At 45.7% G+C, this 24,404-nt stretch overlaps 1 pseudogene; it reads left to right on the top strand.

The window, feature by feature from the left end:
- Window positions 1-24,404, top strand: part of LOC135561959 (slit homolog 2 protein-like) — a 91,232-nt pseudogene that overhangs the window by 18,051 nt on the left and 48,777 nt on the right.

Genomic DNA, 24,404 nt, shown 5'->3' with positions numbered 1-24,404 from the left:
GAGACATACTGAGACACACTGAGACACAGTGAGACATACTGAGACACAGTGAGACACACTGAGACACAGTGAGACATACTGAGACACACTGAGACACAGTGAGACATACTGAGACATACTGAGACACACTGAGACACACTGAGACACACAGTGAGACACACTGAGACACAGTGAGACACACTGAGACACACTGAGACACACTGAGACACACTGAGACACACTGAGACACACTGAGAGACACACTGAGAGACACACTGAGACACACTGAGACACACTGAGACACACTGAGACACAGTGAGACACAGAGAGACACACTGAGACACAGTGAGACACACTGAGACACACTGAGACACAGTGAGACACAGTGAGACACACTGAGAGACACTGAGACACAGTGAGACACAGTGAGAGACACACTGAGACACACTGAGACACACTGAGACACAGACAGTGAGAGACACACTGAGACACACTGAGAGACACTGAGACACAGTGAGACACAGTGAGACACAGTGAGACACTGAGACACACTGAGAGACACACTGAGACACACTGAGACACAGTGAGACACACTGAGACACACTGAGACACACTGAGACACACTGAGACACACTGAGACACACTGAGACGCACTGAGACACAGTGAGAGACACACTGAGACACACTGAGAGACACACTGAGACACACTGAGAGACACACTGAGAGACACACTGAGACACACTGAGAGACACACTGAGAGACACACTGAGAGACACACTGAGACACACTGAGACACACTGAGACACAGTGAGACACACTGAGACACACTGAAACACAGTGAGACACACTGAGACACACTGAGACACACTGAGAGACACAGTGAGACACACTGAGAGACACTGAGAGACACACTGAGACACACTGAGAGACACACACTGAGAGACACACTGAGAGACACACACTGAGAGACACACTGAGAGACACACTGAGAGACACACTGAGAGACACTGAGAGACACACTGAGACACAGTGAGACATACTGAGACACACTGAGAGACACACTGAGACACACTGAGACACAGTGAGACATACTGAGACACACTGAGACACACTGAGACACAGTGAGACATACTGAGACACACTGAGAGACACACTGAGACACACTGAGACACAGTGAGACATACTGAGACACACTGAGACACACTGAGACACAGTGAGACACACTGAGACACACTGAGACACACTGAGAGACACACTGAGAGACACACTGAGACACTGAGAGACACACTGAGACACACTGAGACACACTGAGACACACTGACACACTGAGACACACTGAGACACAGTGAGACATACTGAGACACACTGAGACACACTGAGACACACTGAGACACACTGAGAGACACACTGAGACACACTGAGACACACTGAGAGACACACTGAGACACACTGAGACACAGTGAGACATACTGAGACATACTGAGACACACTGAGAGACACTGAGACACACTGAGACACACTGAGACACACGCACTGAGACACAGTGAGACACACTGAGACACACTGAGACACAGTGAGACACAGTGAGACACACTGAGAGACACACTGAGAGACACACTGAGACACACTGAGACACACTGAGACACAGTGAGACACACTGAGACACACTGAGACACAGTGAGACACTGAGACACACTGAGACACACTGAGACACAGTGAGACACACTGAGACACACTGAGACACACTGAGACACACTGAGAGACACACTGAGACACACTGAGACACACTGAGACACTGAGACACACTGAGACACACTGAGACACAGTGAGACATACTGAGACATACTGAGACACACTGAGACACACTGAGACACACAGTGAGACACACTGAGACACAGTGAGACACACTGAGACACACTGAGACACAGTGAGAGACACACTGAGACACACTGAGACACACTGAGAGACACACTGAGAGACACACTGAGACACACTGAGAGACACACTGAGACACAGTGAGACACAGAGAGACACACTGAGACACAGTGAGACACACTGAGACACACTGAGACACAGTGAGACACAGTGAGACACACTGAGAGACACTGAGACACAGTGAGACACACTGAGACACAGTGAGACACACTGAGACACACTGAGACACACTGAGACACAGTGAGACACACTGAGACACACTGAGAGACACTGAGACACAGTGAGACACACTGAGACACTGAGACACGACAGTGAGACACACTGAGACACACTGAGACACAGTGAGACACAGTGAGAGACACACTGAGACACACTGAGACACACTGAGACACACTGAGACACACTGAGACACACTGAGACACACTGAGACACACTGAGACACACTGAGACACACTGAGACACACTGAGACACACTGAGAGACACACTGAGACACACTGAGACACACTGAGAGACACACTGAGACACACTGACACACTGAGACACACTGAGACACACTGAGACACACTGAGAGACACACTGAGACACACTGAGACACACTGAGACACACTGAGACACACTGAGACACAGTGAGACACACTGAGACACACTGAGACACACTGAGACACACTGAGACACACTGAGACACACTGAGACACACTGAGACACACAGTGAGACACACTGAGAGACACACTGAGAGACACACTGAGAGACACACTGAGAGACACACTGAGAGACACACTGAGAGACACACTGAGAGACACACTGAGAGACACACTGAGACACACACTGAGAGACACACTGAGAGACACACTGAGAGACACACTGAGAGACACACTGAGACACACTGAGACACAGTGAGACATACTGAGACACACTGAGAGACACACTGAGACACACTGAGACACAGTGAGACATACTGAGACACACTGAGACACACTGAGACACACTGAGACACACTGAGACACACTGAGACACACTGAGAGACACACTGAGACACACTGAGACACACTGAGACACACTGAGACACACTGAGAGACACACTGAGACACACTGAGACACAGTGAGACATACTGAGACACACTGAGAGACACAGTGAGACATACTGAGACACACTGAGAGACACACTGAGACACACTGAGACACACTGAGACACAGTGAGACATACTGAGACACACTGAGAGACACTGAGACACACTGAGACACACGCACTGAGACACAGTGAGACACACTGAGACACACTGAGACACAGTGAGACACACTGAGACACACTGAGACACAGTGAGACACACTGAGACACACTGAGACACACTGAGACACAGTGAGACACACTGAGACACACTGAGACACACTGAGACACAGTGAGACATACTGAGACATACTGAGACACACTGAGACACAGTGAGACATACTGAGACACAGTGAGACACACTGAGACACACTGAGACACAGTGAGACACACTGAGACACAGTGAGACATACTGAGACACACTGAGACACACTGAGACACACAGTGAGACACACTGAGACACAGTGAGAGACACAGTGAGACACACTGAGACACACTGAGACACACTGAGACACAGTGAGACACACTGAGACACACTGAGAGACAGTGAGACACACAGTGAGACACACTGAGAGACACACTGAGACACACTGAGACACACTGAGAGACACACTGAGACACACTGAGACACACTGAGACACAATGAGACACACTGAGAGACACACCTGAGACCACAGACCATAAATGCTCTCAGTCCCTCAGTTGATACAGTTAATGTCCCTCACTGTCTTATTTCAGCTGGTATCCATTTTATTCAATTAATGTCTGCATCTCTCCCTCTTTCTCTCCCTCTCTCTCTCTCTCTCTCTCTCTCTCTCAGGAACTCACTCTTTCCTCTCTCTCTCTCTCTCACTCTCTCTCTCTCTCTCTCTCTCTCACTCTTCTTCTCAGCTCTCTCACTCTTTCCTCTCTCTCTCTCTCTCTCTCTCTCTCTCTCTCTCTCTCTCTCTCTCTCTCTCTCTCTCTCTCTCTCTCTCTCTCTCTGTCCTCTCTCTCTCTCTCTCTCTCTCTGTCTCTCTCTCTCTCTCTCTCTCTCTCTGTCCTCTCTCTCTCTCTGTCTCTCTCTCTCTCTCTCTCTCTCTCTCTCTCTCTGTCCTCTCTCTCTCTCTCTCCTCTCTGTCCTCTCTCTCTCTCTCTCTCTCTCTCTCGCTCCAGTATGTTGAGGAGTAACCGTATTAGGTGTGTTAGTAACAGCAGCTTTGTGGGTCTGAGTTCTGTGAGACTGCTGTCACTCTACGACAACCTGATCACCTCTATGACCCCGGGAGCCTTCGACACACTACACGCGCTGTCCACACTGTGAGTATCCAGGAACCAGCTGGCCAATCCCTTCACCTGTAACTGACCTCTCCTGTTTATGTTCTCAGGAACCAGCTGGCCAATCCCTTCACCTGTAACTGACCTCTCCTGTTTATGTTCTCAGGAACCTGCTGGCCAATCCCTTCACCTGTAACTGACCTCTCCTGTTTATGTTCTCAGGAACCAGCTGGCCAATCCCTTCAACTGTAACTGACCTCTCCTGTTTATGGTCTCAGGAACCAAATGGCCAATCCCTTCACCTGTAACTGACCTCTCCTGTTTATGTTCTCAGGAACCAGCTGGCCAATCCCTTCACCTGTAACTGACCTCTCCTGTTTATGTTCTCAGGAACCAGCTGGCCAATCCCTTCACCTGTAACTGACCTCTCCTGTTTATGTTCTCAGGAACCAGCTGGCCAATCCCTTCACCTGTAACTGACCTCTCCTGTTTATGTTCTCAGGAACCTGCTGGCCAATCCCTTCACCTGTAACTGACCTCTCCTGTTTATGTTCTCAGGAACCAGCTGGCCAATCCCTTCACCTGTAACTGACCTCTCCTGTTTATGTTCTCAGGAACCTGCTGGCCAATCCCTTCAACTGTAACTGCCACCTGGCATGGCTTGGTGATTGGCTGAGGAGGAAGCGTATCGTCACGGGCAACCCCCGCTGTCAGAACCCTTACTTCCTGAAAGAGATCCCTATACAGGATGTAGCCGCACAGGACTTCACCTGCGACGACGGTAACACACACACACACACACACACACACACACACACACACACACACACATCAGCCCGGTCACTAGATGTTGCGTTGGATTTGGGACGTATGGAAAAGGTGGTGAGTACGTGGAAATAAGCCTTGCTCAGCGAAAAAACACCCCGACATCTATGGTCACATCACTACGAGGCAGGAAGGCTGAGGGCTCTGTTTAGACCACTACACCACAGGACCACGAGGCAGGAAGGCTGAGGGCTCTGTTTAGACCACTACACCACAGGACCACGAGGCAGGATGGCTGAGGGCTCTGTTTAGACCACTACACCACAGGACCACGAGGCAGGAGGGCTGAGGGCTCTGTTTGGACCACTACACCACAGGACCACGAGGCAGGAGGGCTGAGGGCTCTGCTTAGACCACTACACCACAGGACCACGAGGCAGGAGGGCTGAGGGCTCTGCTTAGGCCACTACACCACAGGACCACGAGGCAGGAGGGCTGAGGGCTCTGTTTAGACCATCACACCACAGGACCACGAGGCAGGAGGGCTGAGGGCTCTGCTTAGACCACTACACCACAGGACCACGAGGCAGGAGGGCTGAGGGCTCTGTTTAGACCACTACACCACAGGACCACGAGGCAGGAGGGCTGAGGGCTCTGTTTAGAGCACTACACCACAGGACCACGAGGCAGGAGGGCTGAGGGCTCTGCTTAGACCACTACACCACAGGACCACGAGGCAGGAGGGCTGAGGGCTCTGTTTAGAGCACTACACCACAGGACCACGAGGCAGGAGGGCTGAGGGCTCTGCTTAGACCACTACACCACAGGACCACAAGGCAGGAGGGCTGAGGGCTCTGTTTAGACCACTACACCACAGGACCACGAGGCAGGAGGGCTGAGTGCTCTGCTTAGACCACTACACCACAGGACCACGAGGCAGGAGGGCTGAGGGCTCTGCTTAGACCACTACACCACAGGACCACGAGGCAGGAGGGCTGAGGGCTCTGCTTAGACCACTACACCACAGGACCACGAGGCAGGAGGGCTGAGGGCTCTGTTTAGACCATCACACCACAGGACCACGAGGCAGGAGGATAGCTGTTTAGGCCACTACACCACAGGACCACGAGGTAGGAGGGCTGAGGGCTCTTTTTAGACCATTACACCACAGGACCACGAGGCAGGAGGGCTGAGGGCTCTGCTTAGACCACTACACCACAGGACCACGAGGCAGGAGGGCTGAGGGCTCTGTTTAGGCCACTACACCATAGGACCACGAGGCAGGAGGGCTGAGGGCTCTGTTTAGGCCAGGAATGTACCTGTGCGTTTGTACCCCAAACAGGACTTCACCTGCGACGACGGTACCTAAGATATAAACCAGATTCAGTGTCAGAACTTAGAAGTAGTTTCTAGAACAGTCACCATTCTTTCTCATCAATATATTCCTCCCCTGGGCTTATAGTTTGCATCCCTCCTCTCTTCTTCCTCTCTCCCTCTTCTCTCCCTCCTCTCCACTCTCACCCTCCTCTCTCCCTCCTCTCTCCCTCCTCTCTCTCCTCTCTCCTTCCTCTCCACTCTCTCTCCTCTCTCTCTCTCCTCTCTCCTTCCTCTCTCCTTCCTCTCTCTCTCTCCTCTCTCCCTCCTCTCTCCTTCCTCTCCCCTTCCTCTCTCCCTCCTCTCTCCTCTCTCCCTCCTCTCTCCCTCCTCTCCACTCTCTCCCTCCTCTCTCCCTCCTCTCTCCTCTCTCTTTCCTCTCTCCTTCCTCTCTCCCTCTTCTCTCCTTCTCCACTCTCACCCTCCTCTCTCTCTCCTCTCTCCCTCCTCTCTCTCTCCTCTCTTCTCTCTCCCTCCTCTCTCCTTCCTCTCTCCCTCCTCTCTCCTCTCTCCTTCCTCTCTCCCTCCTCTCTCTCTCCTCTCTCCTCCCTCTCTCCTTCCTCTCTCCCTCCTCTCTCCTCTCTCCTTCCTCTCTCCCTCCTCTCTCTCTCCTCTCTCCTTCCTCTCTCCCTCCTCTCTCCTCTCTCCTTCCTCTCTCCCTCCTCTCTCTCTCCTCTCTTCTCTCTCCCTCCTCTCTCCTCTCTCCTTCCTCTCTCCCTCCTCTCACTCTCCTCTCTCCTTCCTCTCTCCCTCCTCTCTCCCTCCTCTCTCCTTCCTCTCTCCCTCCTCTCTCTCTCCTCTCTTCTCTCTCCCTCTAGGTAATGATGAGACCAGTTGTAGTCCAGTGTTGAGGTGTCCTGCAGAATGCAGCTGTCTGGATACAGTGGTCCGCTGTAGTAACAAGGGCCTCAGCACCCTGCCTAAAGGACTGCCCAAGGACACCACAGAACTGTGAGACCTCATCTGTCTGTCTGTCTGTCTGTCTGTCTGTCTGTCTGTCTGTCTGTCTGTCTGTCTGTCTGTCTGTCTGTCTGTCTGTCTGTCTGTCTGTCTCTCTGTCTGTCCACCTGTCTGTCTGTCTGTCCACCTGTCTGTCTGTCCGACTGTCTGTCTGACTGTCTGTCTGACTATCTCTTCCTCTCTCTCTCTCCTCTATCTCTCCCTCTCTCTCTCTCTCTCTCTCTCCTCTCTCTCTCCTCTCTGTCTCTCTCTCTAGGTATCTGGATGGTAACCAGCTCACACAAGTTCCAGTGGAACTCTCAAATTACAAGCACTTAACACTCATGTAGGTGTCACACACACACACACACACACACACACACACACACACACACACACCAGTGTATGTCCAGAGTGACTTGTTGTCTGCAGTCTGCCTGTAGCACTAACTCTGGCTGGAAATATTGTCTGTGTGTGTGTGTGTGTGTGTGTGTGTGTGTGTGTGTGTGTGTGTGTGTGTGCGTGTGTGTGTGTGTGCATGTGCATACAAGCCTCTGTGAGTGTGTGTGTGTGTGTGTGTGTGTGTGTGTGTGTGTGTGTGTGTGTGTGTGTGTGTGTGTGTGTGCATGTGCATACAAGCCTCTGTGAGTGTGTGTGTGTGTGTGTGTGTGTGTGTGTGTGTGTGTGTGTGTGTGTGTGTGTGTGTGTGTGTGTGTGTGTGTGCATGTGCATACAAGCCTCTGTGTGTGTGTGTGTGTGTGTGTGTGTGTGTGTGTGTGTGTGTGTGTGTGTGTGTGTGTGTGTGTGTGTGTGTGTGTGTGTGTGTGTGTGTGTGTGTGTGTGTGTGCATACAAGCCTCTGTGTGTGTGTTACATGCTGCTTCTCCTTGTTGTTTCAGTGATCTGAGTAACAACCAAATCAGCACGTTGCCCAACTACAGCCTGAGTAACATGACAGAACTACTGACACTGTGAGTCTGCTGACTATATGTCTCTCTGGGCTGGGGGGTGTGTGTGGAGGGGGTTTTACTATCCTCGTGAGGACCAGAAGGATCAGGGGGGGTGGAGGAGGAGGGGGTTTACTATCCTGGTTGGGTTAGAATTAGGGTTAGAATTCGGGTTAGGAGTTAGGGATAGGAGTTAGGGTTAGGAGTTAGGGTTAGGAGTTAGGGTTAGGAGTTAAAGTTAGGGTTAGGAGTTAAGGTTAGGAGTTAGGAGTTAAGGTTAGGAGTTAGGGTTAGTCCCCACAAGGATAGTACGACAAAACTGTGTGTCGCATCGGCTGATGTAGAAATGGCTTCATAAATACATTTGATTGATTGATTGATTGTACTCTTGCCTTTCTGTTTGTACTGTTATTTTCAGAAGTATAATTACAGAACCTGAGAACCTTAACCCTAACCAATTATCTTAACCCTAACCCTATATAGACCGACCAGGTGAAAGATATGATCCATTACAATACCTGAGAATATAGACCGACCAGGTGAAAGATATGATCAATTACAGTACCTGAGAATATAGACTGACCAGGTGAAAGATGTGATCAATTACAGTACCTGAGAATATAGACTGATCAGGTTGAAGATATGATCAATTACAGAACCTGAGAATATAGACTGACCAGGTGAAATATATGATCAATTACAATACCTGAGAATATAGACTGACCAGGTGAAAGATATGATCAATTACAGTACCTGAGAATATAGACTGACCAGGTGAAAGATGTGATCAATTACAGTACCTGAGAATATAGACTGACCAGGTGAAATATATGATCAATTACAATACCTGAGAATATAGACTGACCAGGTGAAAGATATGATCAATTACAGTACCTGAGAATCTTAACCCTAACCCTATATAGACTGACCAGGTGAAAGATGTGATCCATTACAGTACCTGAGAATCTTAACCCTAACCCTATATAGACTGACCAAGTGAAAGATATGATCAATTACAGTACCTGAGAATATAGACTGACTAGGTGAAATATATGATCAATTACAATACCTGAGAATATAGACTGACCAGGTGAAATATATGATCAATTACAATACCTGAGAATATAGAATGACCAGGTGAAATATATGATCAATTACAATACCTGAGAATATAGACTGACCAGGTGAAATATATGATCAATTACAATACCTGAGAATATAGAATGACCAGGTGAAATATATGATCAATTACAGTACCTGAGAATATAGACTGACCAGGTGAATCCAGGTGAAAGTTATGATCCCTTATTGATGTCACCTGTTAAATCCACTTCAATCAGTGTAGATGAAGGGGGAGGAGACATGTAGATGAAGGGGAGGAGACATGTAGATGAAGGGGGAGGAGACATGTAGATGAAGGGGAGGTCAACATGGGCCAGCATCCCTGTGGGACGCTTTCAACACCTTGTAGAGTCAACATGGACCAGCATCCCTGTGGGACGCTTTCAACACCTTGTAGAGTGCCTGCCCCGACGAATTGAGGTTGTTCTGAGGGCAAACAGGAGGGGGCACACAATATTAGGAAGGTGTTCCTAATGTTTTGTACACTCAGTGTGTACCTCGATGTTTTGTGTTTTAACGTGTCTCGCGGTGTGTGTGTGTGTGTGTGTGTGTGTGTGTGTGTGTGTGTGTGTGTGTAGAATCCTAAGCTACAACCGTTTGAGGTGCGTACCAGTCAGGGCCTTCGATGGACTCAAGTCTCTACGGTTACTGTGAGTATCCGTGGTATCTATGGAACTAGATGACCTGTCGTTGTATGTCGCCATGGTAACCTGTTGTTTTGTGTTTGTAGGTCTCCATGGTAACTTGTTGTTTTGTGTCTGTATGTCTCCATGGTTAACCTGATGTTGTGTGTCTGTAGGTCCCCATGGTAACCTGGTGTTGTGTGTCTGTAGGTCCCCATGGTAACCTGGTGTTGTGTGTCTGTAGGTCTCCATGGTACCGGTTGTTTCGTGTCTGTATGTCTCCATGGTTAACCTGATGTTGTGTGTCTGTAGGTCCCCATGGTAACCTGGTGTTGTGTGTCTGTAGGTCCCCATGGTAACCTGATATTGTCTGTCTGTAGGTCCCCATGGTAACCTGTTGTTGCGTGTCTGTACGTCCCCATGGTAACCTGGTATTGTCTGTCTGTAGGTCCCCATGATAACCTGTTGTTGCGTGTCTGTACGTCCCCATGGTAACCTGTTGTTGCGTGTCTGTACGTCCCCATGGTAACCTGTTGTTGCGTGTCTGTACGTCCCCATGGTAACCTGTTGTTGCGTGTCTGTAGGTCCCCATGGTAACCTGTTGTTGCGTGTCTGTAGGTCCCCATGGTAACCTGTTGTTGCGTGTCTGTAGGTCCCCATGGTAACCTGTTGTTGCGTGTCTGTAGGTCCCCATGGTAACCTGTTGTTGTGTGTCTGTAGGTATCTACGGTAACCTGTTGTTGCGTGTCTGTAGGTCCCCATGGTAACCTGTTGTTGCGTGTCTGTAGGTGTCTACGGTAACCTGTTGTTGCGTGTCTGTAGGTGTCTACGGTAACCTGTTGTTGCGTGTCTGTAGGTGTCTACGGTAACCTGTTGTTGTGCGTCTGTAGGTGTCTACGGTAACCTGTTGTTGCGTGTCTGTAGGTCCCCATAGTAACCTGTTGTTGTGTGTCTGTAGGTCCCCATAGTAACCTGTTGTTGTGTGTCTGTAGGTCCCCATAGTAACCTGTTGTTGTGTGTTTGTAGGTCCCCATAGTAACCTGTTGTTGTGTGTCTGTAGGTCCCCATGGTAACCTGTTGTTGCGTGTCTGTACGTCCCCATGGTAACCTGTTGTTGCGTGTCTGTACGTCCCCATGGTAACCTGTTGTTGCATGTCTGTAGGTCCCCATGGTAACCTGTTGTTGCGTGTCTGTAGGTGTCTACGGTAACCTGTTGTTGCGTGTCTGTAGGTGTCTACGGTAACCTGTTGTTGTGTGTCTGTAGGTCCCCATGGTAACCTGTTGTTGCGTGTCTGTAGGTGTCTACGGTAACCTGTTATTGCGTGTCTGTAGGTCCCCATGGTAACCTGTTGTTGCGTGTCTGTAGGTCCCCATGGTAACCTGTTGTTGCGTGTCTGTAGGTCCCCATGGTAACCTGTTGTTGTGTGTCTGCAGGTGTCTACGGTAACCTGTTGTTGTGTGTCTGTAGGTCCCCATAGTAACCTGTTGTTGTGTGTCTGTAGGTCCCCATGGTAACCTGTTGTTGTGTGTCTGTAGGGCCCCATAGTAACCTGTTGTTGCGTGTCTGTAGGTCCCCATGGTAACCTGTTGTTGCGTGTCTGTAGGTCCCCATAGTAACCTGTTGTTGCGTGTCTGTAGGTCCCCATGGTAACCTGTTGTTGCGTGTCTGTAGGGCCCCATAGTAACCTGTTGTTGCGTGTCTGTAGGTCCCCATGGTAACCTGTTGTTGCGTGTCTGTAGGTCCCCATAGTAACCTGTTGTTGCGTGTCTGTAGGTCCCCATGGTAACCTGTTGTTGCGTGTCTGTAGGTCCCCATGGTAACCTGTTGTTGTGTGTCTGTAGGTCCCCATGGTAACCTGTTGTTGTGTGTCTGTAGGTCTCTCCATGGAAACGACATATCTGTGATACCGGAGGGAGCTTTCAAAGACCTGGCCTCGCTCTCTCACCTGTGAGTTACACAAACGCACACACCTGGCCTCGCTCTCTCACCTGTGAGTTACACAAACGCCCACACCTGGCCTCGCTCTCTCACCTGTGAGTTACACAAACGCCCACACCTGGCCTCGCTCTCTCACCTGTGAGTAACACAAACGCCCACACCTGGCCTCGCTCTCTCACCTGTGAGTAACACAAACGATGCACAGTAGTAGCACACACCTGGGTCTGATCATGCACACACCTGGGTCTGATCATGCACACACCACCTGGGTCTGATCATGCACACACCTGGGTCTGATCATGCACACACCTGGGTCTGATCATGCACACACCACTCATTGTTGTCTATACAACAACGACAAGCCACCTGGGTCTGATCATGCACACACCACCTGGGTCTGATCATGCACACACCACCTGGGTCTGATCATGCACACACCACTCACTGTTGTCTATACAACAACGACAAGCCACCTGGGTCTGATCATGCACACACCACTCACTGTTGTCTATACAACAACGACAAGCCACCTGGGTCTGATCATGCACACACCACTCACTGTTGTCTATACAACAACGATAAGCCAACTGGGTCTGATCATGCACACACCACTCATTGTTGTCTATACAACAACGACAAGCCACCTGGGTCTGATCATACACACACCACTCACTGTTGTCTATACAACAACGACAAGCCACCTGGGTCTGATCATACACATACCACTCACTGTTGTCTATACAACAACGACAAGCCACCTGGGTCTGATCACTTGGATGGAAAATTACTGATAATTAGTCATAATTAATTAGGATCATATAGTGGACGATATTGCCACTCCTATTGGCCAACTGTTCAACCTAAGGCTATAGGAAAGGGTGTTCCCTCAGGCCTGGAGGGAAGCTATAAAGTCATTCCGCTACCTAAGAATAGTGAAGTCCCATTTACTGGCTCAAACAGCAATCAGCCCGTTAAATCGTGTTTGAACAGATACAATGTTAGTTTTTTTTTCCACGGTAAACAAATGAACAATATATTTTCAGCTGACAGGGTTAGGATATTCATCAAGGACAGCACTTACACAAATGACTGATGATTGTCTCAGAGACATTTATAATAAAAAATGATTATGGGGGCTGTTTTGTTAGACTTCAGTGCGGCTTTTGACATTATCGATCATATGTCTGCTGCTGGAAAAACATATGTGTCATGGCTTTACAACCCCCTGCTATAATGTGGATAAAGAGTTACCTGTCTGACAGAACACAGAGGGTGTTGTGGCTTTACAACCCCCTGCTATAATGTGGATAAAGAGTTACCTGTCTAACAGAACACAGAGGGGTGTTATGGCTTTACAACCCCCTGCTATAATGTGGATAAAGAGTTACCTGTCTGACAGAACACAGACGGGTGTCATGGCTTTACAACCCCCTGCTATAATGTGGATAAAGAGTTACCTGTCTGACAGAACACAGACGGGTGTCATGGCTTTACAACCCCCTGCTATAATGTGGATAAAGAGTTTACCTGTCTAACAGAACACAGAGAGGTGTATTATTTAATGGAAGCCTCTCCAACATTATCCAGGAAGAATCAGGCATTCCCCAGGGCAGCTGTCTAGGCCCCTTACTTTTTTTCAATCTTTACTAACACGGGGCGGCAGCGTAGCCTAGTGGTTGGACTAGTAACTGAAAGGTTGCAAGATCGAATCCCCGAGCTGACAAGGTACAAATATGTCGTTCTGCCCCTGAACAAGGCAGTTAACCCACTGTTCCTAGGCCGTCATTGAAAATAAGAATTTGTTCTTAACCGACTTGCCTAGTTAAATAAATAAAAGATAATGAATTGCCACTGGCTTTGAGTAAGGCCAGAGTGTCTATGTATGTGGATGACTTAACACTATACACGTCAACTACTACAGTGACTGAAATGACTAAAACACTCAACAGAGAGCTGCAGTTAGTTTCAGAATGTGTGGCAAGGAATAAATTAGTCCTGACTATTTAAATAAATAAATATTATATAATAAATAATTATATTAAATATTTCAAAAACAAAAAGGCATTGTAAAAACATTTCACAGGGTTGAAAGTCAATATATATCAAAATAAAATGAAAAAAATAGTTCTTAACAGGGTGTTTTTTTTTTTACCCTCGCAGGTGTTGTCTCCTTCAGACATGAGCTCGTCGTCAGATGTTGAGCACGTTAACCAGCATCTCTGTCACCTGTTGTATTCGGCGGATGTGACAAATTACATTTCATTTGGGGCAAATCATACACTGAACCCTAAAACTCAACTAAATATTGTAATGAATTATGTGGAAATTAAGCAGGTTGAGGTGACTAAACTTCTTGGAGTAACCCTGGAAACGGTCAAAACATATTGATACGACAGTCGCTAAAATGTGGAGAAGTCTGTCTTCTTAACTTCTTAGTGATCTCTTCCCGCTCGAATCCCTTCCCTAGTGATCTCTTCCCGCTCGATCCCTTCCCTCTCGATCCCTTCCCGCTCGATCCCTTCCCTAGTGATCCCTTCCCTAGTGATCCCTTCCCTAGTGATCCCTTCCCTAGTGATCCCTTCCCGCTCGATCCCTTCCCTAGTGATCTCTTCCCGCTCGACCCCTTCCCGCTCGATCCCTTCCCGCTCGATCCCTTCCCGCTCGATCCCTTCCCGCTCGATCCCTTCCCTAGTGATCCCTTCCCTAGTGATCTCTTCCCACTTGATCCCTTCCCTAGTGATCCCTTCCCTAGTGATCTCTTCCCGCTCGATCCCTTCCCTAGTGATCCCTTCCCGCTCGATCCCTTCCCGTTCGATCCCTTCCCTAGTGATCCCTTCCCTAGTGATCTCTTCCCGCTCGATCCCTTCCCTAGTGATCCCTTCCCACTCGATCCCTTCCCGTTCGATCCCTTCCCTAGTGATCCCTTCCCTAGTGATCTCTTCCCGCTCGATCCCTTCCCTAGTGATCCCTTCCCACTCGATCCCTTCCCGTTCGATCCCTTCCCTAGTGATCCCTTCCCTAGTGATCTCTTCTCGCTCGATCCCTTCCCTAGTGATCCCTTCCCGCTCGACCCCTTCCCGCTCGATCCCTTCCCTAGGGATCCCTCCCATATTCCGCTCAATCCCTTCCCGCTCGACCCCATATTCCGCTCAATCCCTTCCCGCTCGACCCCATATTCCGCTCAATCCCTTCCCACTCGATCACTTCCCTAGTGATCTCTTCGCGCTCGAATCCCGTTAACGGGATTTATTTGACAACATCCAATCAAAAAACAGAAATACTCATTATAAAAATTAATAAAACATACAAGTGTTATACATCAAAATGAATAAGATTAACATCTTGTTAATCCAGCCTGTCAGATTTCAAAAAGGCTTTACGGCGAAAGCAGACCAAGCGATTATCTGAGGTCATACAATCACATGAAAATCAGATTTCAACCAGGCAGGTGTGCGACAAAAGTCAGAAATAGAGATGAATGCCTTTACCTTAGAAGATCTTCTTCTGTTGGCACTCTAAAAGGTCCCAGAAACATCACAAATGGGTGTCTTCCTCCATTTTGGGTGTCTTCCTCCATTTTGGGTGTCTTCCTCCATTTTGGGTGTCTTCCTCCATTTTGGGTGTCTTCCTTTTTGGTGTCTTCCTCCATTTTGGGTGTCTTCCTCCATTTTGGGTGTCTTCCTCCATTTTAGGTGTCTTCCTCCATTTTGGGTGTCTTCCTCCATTTTAGGTGTCTTCCTCCATTTTGGGTGTCTTCCTCCATTTTGGGTGTCTTCCTCCATTTTGGGTGTCTTCCTCCATTTTAGGTGTCTTCCTCCATTTTGGGTGTCTTCCTCCATTTTGGGTGTCTTCCTCCATTTTAGGTGTCTTCCTCCATTTTGGGTGTCTTCCTCCATTTTGGGTGTCTTCCTCCCAAATGGTTATTTGTGTTTGATAATGTCCTTCTTTATATCCCAAAATTGTCCATTTACTTCAGAAATACACCTTTTAGGTGTCTTCCTCCAACTTGCCCAACATGACTACAAAGTATCTAATAAGTTACATGTACAACTTGGCTTGTTTGATTCAGAATTTTTAAAAAAATTTTTTTTTTAATTTTACCTTTATTTAACTAGGCAAGTCAGTTAAGAACACATTCTTATTTTCAATGACGGCCTGGGAACAGTGGGGTTAACTGCCTGTTCAGGGGCAGAACGACAGATTTGTACCTTGTCAGCTCAGGGGTTTGAACTCACAACCTTCCGGTTACTAGTCCAACGCTCTAACCACTAGGCTACCCTGCCGCCCCACAGAAATACACCGGTCCCGACAAGACTACAAAGGATCTAAACTTGGCTTGACACTCTCAAAGAACAGACCTACTTCCTCATTTCTCAAAAAGAAAAACATCAACCAATTTCGAAAGACTGTTGACATCTAGTGGAAGCAATAGGAACTGCAACCAGGTTCCTATTAAATAGAAAACGAAAGGAAAACACAGTGACCTCAAATGGTTTGTCCTCGGGTTTCCGCCTGCCAAAAAAAGTTCTGTAATACTCACAGACATTATTTTAACAGTTTTAGAAACTTTCGAGTGTTTTCTATCCAAATATATGCATATCTGAGTAGCAGGCAGTTTACTTTGGGCACGCTTTTCATCCGGACATGAAAATACTGCCCCCTATCCCAAAGAGGTTATAACAACACTATCAACAAGGCAGGTCCTACAGGTCCTAGTTTCTACCTTCTTAACACTATCAACAAGGCAGGTCCTACAGACTCTAGTTTCTACCTTCTTAACAACACTATCAACAAGGCAGGTCCTACAGACTCTAGTTTCTACCTTCTTAACAACACTATCAACAAGGCAGGTCCTACAGACTCTAGTTTCTACCTTCTTAACACACTTCAGTCAAGGCAGGTGCCACAAAGGACTCTAGTTTCTATTTTCTGAACAACACTATCAACAAGGCAGGTCCTTGGATACCACAGTTTCTACCTTATTAACAACACTATCAACAAGGCAGGTCCTAAAGACTCTATGTTTCACCTTCTGTAACAACACTTTCAACTGCTGGCACACAGCTCAGACCTTCTTAACAACACTATCACCAGAGGTCTCTTCACTAGTCCTCAAGTTTCAGACATCCTTAACAACACTATCAACAAGGCAGGTCTCTCACAGACTCCCCAAGTCCAGCCATCTGGTGTTCAACCCCACCAGAGTTCTCTTCACAGTCCCCAAGCTCCTCCGCTCCCTCCACTGGTCTCTTCACAGTCCCCAAGTCCAGACATCCGCTACAAGACCATGGTCTTGTTTAAGCTACTAGGGGAACACACCTCAGACATCCAGGCTCAGAGGTCCCTACAGTCCCCAAACAAGACATCCTGCGTTCATCCACCTCTGGTCTCTTCACCTCCCCAAGTCCAGACATCCAGTACCCCACCAGAGTCTGTTTAAACTACTAACACACAGCTCTGACATCCACCAGAGGTCTCTTCACAGTCCCCAAGTCCAGACATCCATCGACCCCACCAGAGGTCTCTTCACCCCCAAGTCCAGACATCCATGCGTACCCCACCAGAGGTCTTTCACAGTCCCCAAGTCCAGAACAGACTATGGGAGGAGCACACAAGGGATCCATAGTAAATGCACTAAAACTAATATTGAATGGAAGGTATCACAATTTGTTATGACGCTCTGGATGTGTGTGTGTAAATGCACCACTTGTGTGTGTGACGTAAATGCGTGCGTGTACCTTCTTAACAACACTATCCGTGCAGGTCCTACAGACTCTAGTTTCTACCTTCAACCCCCTATACTGTGACTGCAGGATGCAGTGGCTGTCTGACTGGGTGCAGAGTGGGTAAGGGAACACGGGTATCCGCTGTGCCGGTCCTGGAGACTCAGACAAACTTTTGCTGACCACACTGTCCAATGAGTTCACCTGCCACAAGGTAAAACAATTTGTCTCAGAACACAGCACACACACCTTATACACACACACACACACCTTATACACACATACACACCTTATACACACACAGACACATCTTATTACACACACACTGTCTTATACACACACACACACTCAGACACACACACACACACCAGAGGTCTGTATACACACAGACACACAGCACAGACATCACACCTTATACACACACAGGTCTCTTCACACCACACACACTTACAAACACCACACACACCCAGACAAACACACACAGGTCTCTTACACACAGTCCCACACACAGACATCACACACACACTTACAAACACACACACACACTTGCAGTGCTTTAAAGGTCCAGACCACCAGTTGCCATAGATATTGTTGTCTTCAACTAGTGGACTAAAAATCCAGACATCCATAAAGTTCATTACCAGAGGTCTCTTAACAGTCCCCAAGTCCAGACATAAATCGTTAACAGTCTATAAAGGTCTCTATTAAATCGAATTAACAGTCTATACCCAGTTCATTATTCTCTTAACAGTCTATAAAGTTCAGATTCCATGCGTTAACAGTCTATAAAGTTCATTATTAAATCTTAACAGTCTATAAAGTTCATTATTAAATCGTTAACAGTCTATAAAGTTCATTAATAAAAACATTAACAGTCTATAAAGTTCATTATTAAATCGTTAACAGTCTATAAAGTTCATTATTAAATCATTAACAGTCTATAAAGTTTATTATTCAAAACATTAACAGTCTATAAAGTTCATTAATAAAAACATGAAGTCTATAAAGTCCCCATTATTAAATCATTAACAGTCTATAAAGTTCATTATTAAATCGTTAACAGTCTATAAAGTTCATTATTAAATCATTAACAGTCTATACAGTTCATTATTAAATAACACACAGTCTATAAAGTTCATTAATAAAAACATGAAGTCTATAAAGTTCATTACTAAATCATTAACAGTCTATAAAGTTCATTATTAAATCCCCAAGTCTAGAAAGTTCATTATTAAATCGTTACCCCAGTCTATAAAGTTCATTATTAAATCATTAACAGTCTATAAAGTTCATTATTAAATCGTTAACAGTCTATAAAGTTCATTACTAAATCGTTAACAGTCTATAAAGTTAATTATTAAATCGTTAACAGTCTATAAAGTTAATTATTAAATCGTTAACAGTCTATAAAGTTCATTATTAAATCGTTAACAGTCTATAAAGTTCATTATTAAAAACATGAAGTCTATAAAGTTCATTATTAAATCATTAACCGTCTATAAAGTTCATTATTAACAGTCTATAAAGTTAATTATTAAATCATTAACAGTCTGTAAAGTTCATTAATAAAAACATTATTTGTCTATAAAGTTCATTATTAAATCGTTAACAGTCTATAAAGTTAATTATTAAATCATTAACAGTCTATAAAGTTAATTAATAAAAACATTATTTGTCTATAAAGTTCATTATTAAATCGTTAACAGTCTATAAAGTTCATTATTAAATCGTTAACAGTCTATAAAGTTCATTATTAAATCGTTAACAGTCTATAAAGTTCATTATTAAATCGTTAACAGTCTATAAAGTTCATTATTAAATCGTTAACAGTCTATAAAGTTCATTATTAAATCGTTAACAGTCTATAAAGTTCATTATTAAAAACATGAAGTCTATAAAGTTCATTATTAAAAACATGAAGTCTATAAAGTTCATTACTAAATCATTAACTAACAGTCTATAAAGTTCATTATTAAAAACATGAAGTCTATAAAGTTCATTATTAAAAACATGAAGTCTATAAAGTTCATTATTAAATCGTTAACAGTCTATAAAGTTCATTATTAAATCGTTAACAGTCTATAAAGTTCATTATTAAATCGTTAACAGTCTATAAAGTTCATTATTCAAAACATTAACTGTCTATAAAGTTCATTATTAAATCGTTAACAGTCTATAAAGTTCATTATTAAATCGTTAACAGTCTATAAAGTTCATTATTAAATCGTTAACAGTCTATAAAGTTCATTATTAAATCGTTAACAGTCTATAAAGTTCATTATTCAAAACATTCAAAACGTCTCGTCCTTTTTATTAACATATGCGTAATATCTTCCTGGTTTGATTGACGACATTGTAGACGTCCCCGGGCCTTGTGGTCTTTCGTGCCAGGTTAAATCACATCCGAGTACTACCCTCTTGGTTCCGTCTATAAAGTCCTTCAGCCAATCCCAGCCCAGTGCCCTTATCCCTGACCTCTGACCTGAATGCTCCTCTTCTCTCCTCTGTCAGTCCCGTGTAACTCCATACTGTTATTATTAAATCAGCCTCCAGTGTGTAGACCTCCATACTGTTATGAACCAATCAGCCTCCAGTGTGTAAACCTCCATTACTGGTAAACGTTAATCAGCCTCCAGTGTATAGACCTCCATACTGTTATGAACCAATCAGCCTCCAGTGTAAATACTGTTTGAACCAATCAACTTATATATATCTATAGTAGTTCATTACTAAATAGGGAATAGGGTCTATAAAGTACATTATAGGGAATAGGGCTCTGGTCTATAAAGTTCATTATTAGGGAATAGGGCTCTGGTCTATAAAGTACCACTATATAGGAATAGGGCTCTGGTCTATAGTAGTAACTATTAGGGAATAGGGCTCTGGTCTAAAGTAGTCACTATGTAGGGAATAGGGCTCAGTCTATAGTAGTACCATTATAGGGAATAGGGTCTATAGTAACCACTCTATAGGGAAAGGGCTCTGGTCTAAAGTAGTACCACTATATAGGGAATAACAGTCTATAGTAGTTCATTATTAGGGAAATGGTTAAGTAGTCTATAATAGGGCTCTTCATTAGTAAAACATTAGGGAATAGGGCTCTGGTCTATAGTATTACTAAAGGAATAGGGCTCTGGTCTAAAGTAGTACCACTATCATTAGGGAATAGGGCTCTGGTCTATAGTAGTACCACTATATAGGGAATAGGGCTCTGGTCTACAGTAGTACCATTATTATAGGGAATAGGGCTCTGGTCTATAGTAGTACCACTATATAGGGAATAGGGCTCTGGTCACATAGTAGTACCACTATATAGGGAATAGGGCTCTGGTCTAAAGTAATGCACTATATAGGGAATAGGGTCTATAGTAGTACCACTATAGGGAATAGGGCTCTGGTCTGTAGTAGTACCCTATATAGGGAATAGGGCTCTGGTCTATAGTAGTGTACTATATGTTATGAAGGGAATAGGGCTCTGGTCTATAGTAGTACCACTATATAGGGAATAGGGCTCAATAGTAGTACCACTATATAGGGAATAGGGCTCTGGTCTATAGTAGTACCACTATATAGGAATAGGGCTCTGGTCTAAAGTAGTCCACTATATAGGGAATAGGGTCTAAGTAGTACCACTATATAGGGAATAGGGTCTATAGTAGTACCACTATATAGGGAATAGGGTCTATAGTAGTACCACTATATAGGAATAGGGTCTATAGTAGTACCACTATATAGGAATAGGGCTCTGGTCACTAGTAGTACCACTATATAGGGAATAGGGCTCTGGTCTATAGTAGTACCACTATATAGGGAATAGGGCTCTGGTCTATAGTAGTACCACTATATAGGGAATAGGGCTCTGGTCTATAGTAGTGTACTATATAGGGAATAGGGCTCTGGTCTATAGTAGTACCACTATATAGGGAATAGGGCTCTGGTCTATAGTAGTACCACTATATAGGGAATAGGGCTCTGGTCTATAGTAGTACCACTATATAGGGAATAGGTCTCTGGTCTATAGTAGTACCACTATATAGGGAATAGGGCTCTGGTCTATAGTAGTACCACTATATAGGGAATAGGGTTCTGGTCTATAGTAGTACCACTATATAGGGAATAGGGCTCTGGTCTAAAGTAATGCACTATATAGGGAATAGGGTCTATAGTAGTACCACTATATAGGGAATAGGGCTCTGGTCTAAAGTAGTACCACTATATAGGGAATAGGGTCTATAGTAGTACCACTATATAGGAATAGGGTCTATAGTAGTACCACTATATAGGAATAGGTCTATAGTAGTACCACTATATAGGGAATAGGGCTCTGGTCACTAGTAGTACCACTATATAGGAATAGGGCTCTGGTCTATAGTAGTACCAATATATAGGAATAGGGCTCTGGTCTATAGTAGTACCACTATATAGGGAATAGGGCTCTGGTCTATAGTAGTACCACTATATAGGGAATAGGGCTCTGGTCTATAGTAGTACCACTATATAGGGAACAGGGCTCTGGTCTAAAGTAGTACCACTATATAGGGAATAGGGTCTATAGTAGTACCACTATATAGGGAATAGGGTCTATAGTAGTACCACTATATAGGGAATAGGGTCTATAGTAGTACCACTATATAGGGAATAGGGTCTATAGTAGTACCACTATATAGGGAATAGGGCTCTGGTCACTAGTAGTACCACTATATAGGGAATAGGGCTCTGGTCTATAGTAGTACCACTATATAGGGAATAGGGCTCTGGTCTATAGTAGTACCACTATATAGGGAATAGGGCTCTGGTCTATAGTAGTGTACTATATAGGGAATAGGGCTCTGGTCTATAGTAGTACCACTATATAGGGAATAGGGCTCTGGTCTATAGTAGTACCACTATATAGGGAATAGGGCTCTGGTCTATAGTAGTACCACTATATAGGGAATAGGTCTCTGGTCTATAGTAGTACCACTATATAGGGAATAGGGCTCTGGTCTATAGTAGTACCACTATATAGGGAATAGGGTTCTGGTCTATAGTAGTACCACTATATAGGGAATAGGGCTCTGGTCTATAGTAGTACCACTATATAGGGAATAGGGCTCTGGTCTATAGTAGTACCACTATATAGGGAATAGGGCTCTGGTCTATAGTAGTGCACTATATAGGGAATAGGGCTCTGGTCTATAGTAGTGTACTATATAGGGAATAGGGCTCTGGTCTAAAGTAATGCACTATATAGGGAATAGGGTCTATAGTAGTACCACTATATAGGGAATAGGGCTCTGGTCTAAAGTAGTACCACTATATAGGGAATAGGGTCTATAGTAGTACCACTATATAGGGAATAGGGTCTATAGTAGTACCACTATATAGGGAATAGGGCTCTGGTCACTAGTAGTACCACTATATAGGGAATAGGGCTCTGGTCTATAGTAGTACCACTATATAGGGAATAGGGCTCTGGTCTATAGTAGTGCACTATATAGGGAATAGGGCTCTGGTCTATAGTAGTACCACTATATAGGGAATAGGGCTCTGGTCTATAGTAGTACCACTATATAGGGAATAGGGCTCTGGTCTATAGTAGTACCACTATATAGGGAATAGGGCTCTGGTCTATAGTAGTGCACTAAATAGGGTATAGGGTGCCATTTGGGACAGAAACAAAAGTCTCATGAAAAACTTGTGCAGGACTTTGTCTGTGTGGGGGTAGGCTATGTACAGTATATATTTGTGTTGTACTGTGTGTGGGGGGCTGTGTACAGTATATATTTGTGTTGTACTGTGTGTGGGGGGGGCTGTGTACAGTATATATTTGTGTTGTACTGTGTGTGGGGGGGTGGCTGTGTACAGTATATATTTGTGTTGTACTGTGTGTGGATGGGGGGCTGTGTACAGTATATATTTGTATACAGTATATACAGTATACAGTCTGTTGTATCAATGACTAACGGCCACCGCTTTCAGTTTGACATCTATTTCTGTTCTGTGTCTAAATGCAGGTCCTCTAGATGTGGGTATCCAGGCGAAGTGCGATCCGTGTCTCTCCAACCCCTGTCACAACGACGGTACCTGCTCCAACCACCCCGTCACCTTCTATCGCTGTAGCTGCCCCTACGGATTCAAGGTACTGACCCTGACCTCTGACCTCTAACCTCTGACCCCGTCACCTTCTACCGCTGTAGCTGCCCCTACGGATTCAAGGTACTGACCCTGACCTCTGACCTCTAACCTCTGACCCTGTCACCTTCTATCGCTGTAGCTGCCCCTACGGATTCAAGGTACTGACCCTGACCTCTGACCCTAACCCGGACCTCTGACCCTGTCACCTTCTACCGCTGTAGCTGCCCCTACGGATTTAAGGTACTGACCCTGACCTCTAACCTCTGACCCTGTCACCTTCTACCGCTGTAGCTGCCCCTACGGATTCAAGGTACTGACCCTGACCTCTGACCTCTAACCTCTGACCCCGTCACCTTCTACCGCTGTAGCTGCCCCTACGGATTCAAGGTACTGACCCTGACCTCTGACCCTAACCCGGACCTCTGACCCTGTCACCTTCTACCGCTGTAGCTGCCCCTACAGATTCAAGGTACTGACCCTGACCTCTGACCCTAACCCGGACCTCTGACCCCGTCACCTTCTACCGCTGTAGCTGCCCCTACGGATTCAAGGTACTGACCCTGACCTCTGACCCTAAC

The sequence above is a fragment of the Oncorhynchus nerka genome, linkage group LG18, assembly GCF_034236695.1.
Source record: "Oncorhynchus nerka isolate Pitt River linkage group LG18, Oner_Uvic_2.0, whole genome shotgun sequence".
In the NCBI taxonomy this organism is placed as follows: domain Eukaryota; kingdom Metazoa; phylum Chordata; class Actinopteri; order Salmoniformes; family Salmonidae; genus Oncorhynchus; species Oncorhynchus nerka.
The sequence above is the reverse complement of the archived record's forward strand: the minus strand, read 5'-3'. Positions and strand labels throughout refer to the sequence as shown.